Here is a 6,084-nt window from a genome sequence, read left to right on the forward strand (position 1 = left end):
CTATCCCCATGCAGCCCTGGGTGCTAGAGCAGCCGTGTGGAGACCCCTGCTAGTGCTGAGATGCTTATTTGTTCACTGACTCAGCTTTCCTCCTGCAGTTGGCATCATTGCCTCTGTTTTGTGAGGTGGAGGACTTTGTGGATTGGTGTTGGGTTAATGGGTTAATGTTGGACATGTGGGCTTGGGGAGCATTGGGTTGGGATGTTTTCGTGATGCACATTTTCTTTACATAAAACTCTCTTATACATGAGTTGCTGTGGATTTGTTTCTCCTAAGTACTCAAACTAATACAGGGGGCATCTCAGGAGTTCGGTCATTGGGGTCACTCTCTTGAAGTTGTGTTTATATGTTTTTTCATTTATCGGTATATGAAACCCAGGCTTGATGAACCTAGAGAGATAGCAAGTAAAATAAGGGATTCAGGGGTTGGGGGTACAGTAGTGGTGGCAGGGTGAAGGGGAGACGATGTCAAGGAGTCCATGTATTAAATGTTTGGAAATTATGGTAGCAAATGTACAGTTCTGCAGTACGTGTCTGAACTATAGAATGACATATGTATTCATTCCCAGTTAATACTAAATGAACAAACAAAAACTGTCGTTGAGTAGAGTCCAACCCATAGTAAGCCTATGGAGGATTTCCTAGGCTGTGAATCTTGATATCAGCAGACAGCCTCATCGTTTTCCTGCAGAGTTGGTTTGAACCATTGGCCTTTTGGTTAACAGAACAGTGTTTACCTAACAGTTAATCATTAATCCTATTCAATTTGGGCACAAAACCGATTGCTTCGTTGAAAATTGATGTTGATCATCTACCTCTGCAGGCTTAAATTATACATTTGTCAACTGCTGCTTTCTTTGAAGCATTGTCTCCATAAACTTTTTGTAAAGCTTCAGTGACCACCACTTTTATGTTCAAGCCTCACCATAAATCGGATGTTTGTTCTTGCTTCAATTTTAGTAAAATTCATGCTGTTCTGATAAGGGGCTCTTTTCAAACTAATGATTTATCCCACTTACTGTTGCAAACTGGATCATGTTCAGACATTTTATAACAAGATGGTAAGAATTTTGAAGCAAAACATTTTTTTTAACTCACAAATAATTTTGTTCATACTATGAATTTCAATGTGCTTTTGGAAGACCCCCTTATAAGACACATACCTACTGCAAATAACAGGGATGTTTCAAAACCCCTTTTTCTACATTCAGGGTTGTATTCCAAGACCCAGTAAAACCAAATCACACTTTATGCACCCACCTATTTGGAAAACACTTAGAGAGTGTATTAAAGATGCCCTGGAGGCATGACCAGGTGTCCAAATGTGTTACTCCAGTTTGAACTTTTATATCAAAGGGCTGTTGCTATCCCAGGGTTCGAAGGTGAAGGATAGGGCATCTAGGAGACTTTGGCAGGGAGTAGGACTGCTCTGTCAGGGGAGGGCAGGCAATTCTGGGATGTTCTCCTAGCAAGGGCGCCAAGGCTTCCGAATTGGATGCAAGCCAGGTTTCGGAGTCAGGAAGACCAGGGGAAATGTGGAGGAACGGACAAAAATGCTAGTCCCTGGACAGAGCAAGTTCATGAGGGAACTCAGTGCTCAGCGCCAGAGTACCCTTGGTGAATGAGGTCCAAAGACACTACCCAAGATGTGTGTTCTTCTCCTTGTCACCTCTTTCTTTAGGTCTGCTTTTAGTATGTTTTTTTTTTTTTTTTTTTTTTTTGCCAGGTAGACATTATAGAGGGGTGAGAAGATTAATTGACAGAAGGTCTGTCTCAGGCTAGGAATGGGAACAATGTGAGCTGTTCTCTCAGGGGACTGGTCCCAGCACTTTCACTTAGGAGTCATCTGATGTTGGGAAATTGCCAAAGGCTGTGAGCCTTAGGATCTTCTTGTGTGCCGTGGACCTGGAAAGCCCTGGGAGATAGTTAAAGTTTATTGTGCCAACCTGGCTGATGAACACATGTGGGGTTAATTGAAGGATGGATAGATAAATGGCTCGGTGAGCCTCGCATTTTTAGTTCTCGGGTCTCTTGCTTTTTGATGATTGGACGAGAGTGCAACTGCCTTAGTCAGTTCCCTGTTTCAGCTTGCAAGGCTCACTTCTTGCAAGACATCCCTGAGAAGCCACATGGACCTACCCCCCTATGCAGTCCTGGGTGCTGGAGCAGCCGTATGGAGACCCCTGCCAGCGCTGAGATGCTTACATGCTCACTGATTCGGCTTCCCTCCTGCAGTCAGTATCATTGCGTGTGTTTTGTGAGATGGAGGAGGACTTTGTGGATTGGTGTCAGACAAATGGGTTAAGGCTGGACTTGTGGGCTTGGGCAGCACTGGGTTGTGCTGTTTTCTTGATGTGCACTTAGCCTTTATATAAAACTCTCTCTTATACATATGAGTTTCTGTGGATTTGCTTCTCTAATGTACCAAGACTAGCACACCCTGACATGGAGGACTGGCACAATGTGTGGAAAGAACTGAGGATGGTACAATAGGCATATCCTGGATTTTTAATGAACAGTCATTGTGGAAATATTATTTTGATACCAGATCCTACCAGCCACAATCTGGGAATATTTTTGTTGCTTTAAAAAAATGTCAGCACTCTAGACTGAGGCATACAAAATCAGCAAAAATGCTGATTCCTAAATCAAGTCATACTCACTGAAATGTTCTACTAAATTTATCACTAAAATTTAGGAAATTTAGAATTGGTCAAAAATGAAGTGGATGCATAAAGATCAATATCCTAGGCATTAGTGAGCTGAAAAGGACTAGTATTAGCCAGCTGGCATCAGAAAAATCATATGCTTTACTGTGCCTGGATTAACACAAGAGGAATGGTTTGGCATTCATTGTAGAAACAATCGTACTAAATCCATCAAGAAGTGCTGTGCTATCTGATCAGATTACGTTTCTTCACCTCCTAAGAAATCCAAACAATACGACGATCATTCAACTTTATGCATCAACCAAATAGTTGGTGAAGAAATTGAAGAATTTTACCAAAGACTTCAGCCAGAATTTGATCAAACATGCGATTAAAATGCACTGGTAGTTATTGTGATTGGAATACAACAGTTGGAAACAGAGGAAGGCACAGTTGTTTGAAAATATGGACTTGGTGATAGAAATGACACTGGAGACCGCATGATAGAATTTTGCAAAACTAATGACTTGTCCATAACAAATAACCTTTGTCAACAGCAAAAAACATGTGGGCTGCTCTAGATAGAATACAAGAAATCAAATTGACTACACTCGTGTGATGACAAAATGGAGATGCTCAATATCAACAACTAAAACCAGGCCTAGGGCTGACTGTGGAAAAGACCATCAATTGCTAATATGTTAGTTTAGGATAAAGCTAAAGAAAAAAAACAAATACACAAGAGTCAGAATACCATCTGGAGTCTATCCTACTGAATTTTGAGAACATCCCAAGAACAGATTTGACGCATTGAACCTGATGAGCTGTGGGAGGACAGCAACACTGTCATTCATGAAGAAAGCAAAAGATCATGAAAAAGGAGAGAAAAGATCAAAGTGGGTGTCAGAAGAGTCTCTGAAGCTTGCTCTTAGTCATAGAGTAGCTAAAGGAAATGGAAGAAAGGATGAAGTCATGGAGCTGACTAGAAAATTTCAAAGGGCAGCTGGAGAAGACAAAGCCAAATATAATAAAATGTGCGCAGACCTAGAATTAGAAGACCCAAAGGGAAGAACATGCCCAGCATATCTAACTGAAAAACAAATTCAAGTTTTCGGTTGCAATTTTGAAAGATTCTATATGCACAATATTGAATGCTGCAGGAAGCATCAAAAGAAGATGAAAAGAATACTTGGGGGGGAGGGGGAAGGGAAATAAAAGAATACTCAGAGTCACCATACCAAACAGAGCTAGTTGGCAGTTCACCATTTTAGGTGGTAGCATATGAGCAAGAAGCAGTGGCTCTGAAGGAAGAAGTTCAAATTGCATTGCATGCACTGGCCAAAAAGAAGGCTCCAGGAATTGATGGAATACTCACGCAATGTTTCAGAAAGCCGAAGAAGCACTGGAAGCACTCGCTCGTCTATGCCAGGAAATTTTGAAAAAAGCTACTTGGCCAACTGACTGGAAGAGATCCCAATTTGTGCTCATTCCAAAAGAGGTGACTCAGCAGAATGCTCAAACTATAGAACGGTATTATTGATATCACATACAAGTAAAATTTTGCTTCAGATGATCCAACACGGGTGGCAGCAGTGTATTGATAGGGAACTGCTAGAAGTTCAGGCCAGATTCAGAAAAAGAAGTGGAACAAGGGATATCATTGCTGATGTCAGATGGATCTTGGCTCAAAGCAGAAAATACCAGAAAGATGTTTGCTTGTGTTTCATTGACTATGCAAAGACATTTGACTGTGTGGACCATAATAAACTATGAATAACCATGAGAAGAATGGGAATTTCAGAACACTATTATGTTCATTCAGAACTTGTTTGTTGATAAGGAGGCAATTAGTTGAGTGAACAAAACAAGGAAATATAGCTTTTAAAAAATATAGCTGTTTTAAAATCGAGGAAGGTACCATGAGGGTAGGGGGTAGGTCGGGGGGAGAAAGGGGAACGGATCACAATGAACAATGTATACCCTCCCTCCCCACCTCTGTAGGAGGACAAGCAACAGAAATGTGGGTGAAGGGAGATAGTAGATGGTATCAAATATGAAGCTAAAAATAATTTATAAATTATCAAGGATTCATGAGGGGGGGGAGGGTGGAAAAAGGAGCTGATACCAAAGACTCAAGTAGAAAGAAAATGTTTTGAAAATAGTGGCAACAAATGTGCTTGATCCATTTGATGTATGGATTGTTATAAGAGCTGTAAGAGACCCCAATAAAATGATCTTGAAAAAAACATAAATACATAAATAAAATCAGGAAAGGTCAGAATTGTACCTTCTCACCATACTTCTTCAATTATATGCTGAGCAGATCATCAGAAAAGCTGGATTATAAGAATATGGCATCAGGATTGGAGGATGGCTTACTAATAACTCGTGGTATGCAGATGACACCACTTGGCTTGTTGAAAGTGAGGAGGAATTGAAGCACTTGCTGATGAAGATCAAGGATGGTGGCCTTCAGTATGGATTACAACTTAACGTAAGGAAGACCAAAATCCTCACAATTGTACCAATAGGTAATAAATATTATGATCGATGAAAAAAGGATGATGTGGCAAGGATTTTGTCCTACTTGGACCCACGATTGAATCAGCAGTCAAGAGATCAAAAGGTATATTGCATTAGGTAAATCTGCTGCCAAGACCACTTTTGAGTATTGAAGAGCCAGGACTTGACTTTGAGGACTAAGGTGAGCCTCAGCCAAGCCATGGCAATCTCTGTTGCATCATCCTCATGCAAAAGCTGTACATTTGAATAAGGGAGACTACAGAAGAATTGATGTATTTGAATTGTGGTGCTGCACAAGAATATTGAAAGTATTGTGGACTGCTCAAAGGACAGGCTGATCTGTAATGAAAGAAGTCAGGCTAGAGTGCTCCTTAGAGGCAAGGATGGCAAAACTTGGTCTTACATGCTTTGGACATGCTGTCAGGAGAGACAGGTCCCTGGAAGGACATCACATTTGGTACAGTGGAGGAGGGGTGACAAAGAGGAAGGCCCTCGACGAGATGGACTGACCCAGCGGCTGCATCAATGGGCTCAGGATTGTCACAATGGAGTAGTACCACTGCAGGTTTGTGGTCTGTTGTCAGTAGGATGGCATCCAACTCAATGATAAAGACAACAGAATTTCCCATAAAGGCTAACATATTTCATTCGAGGGTGGGAGATTCTTCCTCATCTGACTTTAGCTGAAATATAAGATTTTAGTCAAGGATGAACACCTTTCCCCCCAGTAGTTCTTTCATTCCAAGCACGATTTGCATTCATGTCACCCAGACCAAAACTCATATCCCTAAGATAGCCAATTAAAATGTCCTTTTAAACAAGTGATCCAAATTGGTGGTGAGGTGGGTGTGGGAGGCCTGGTAGGGCATGATCAAGGGTAATGTAACGAAGAGGAATTGCTGAAACCCTGGTG

Source organism: Echinops telfairi, unplaced genomic scaffold, assembly GCF_000313985.2.
Source record: "Echinops telfairi isolate 266 unplaced genomic scaffold, ASM31398v2 ScPeMD7_20;HRSCAF=75, whole genome shotgun sequence".
Lineage (NCBI taxonomy): Eukaryota > Metazoa > Chordata > Mammalia > Afrosoricida > Tenrecidae > Echinops > Echinops telfairi.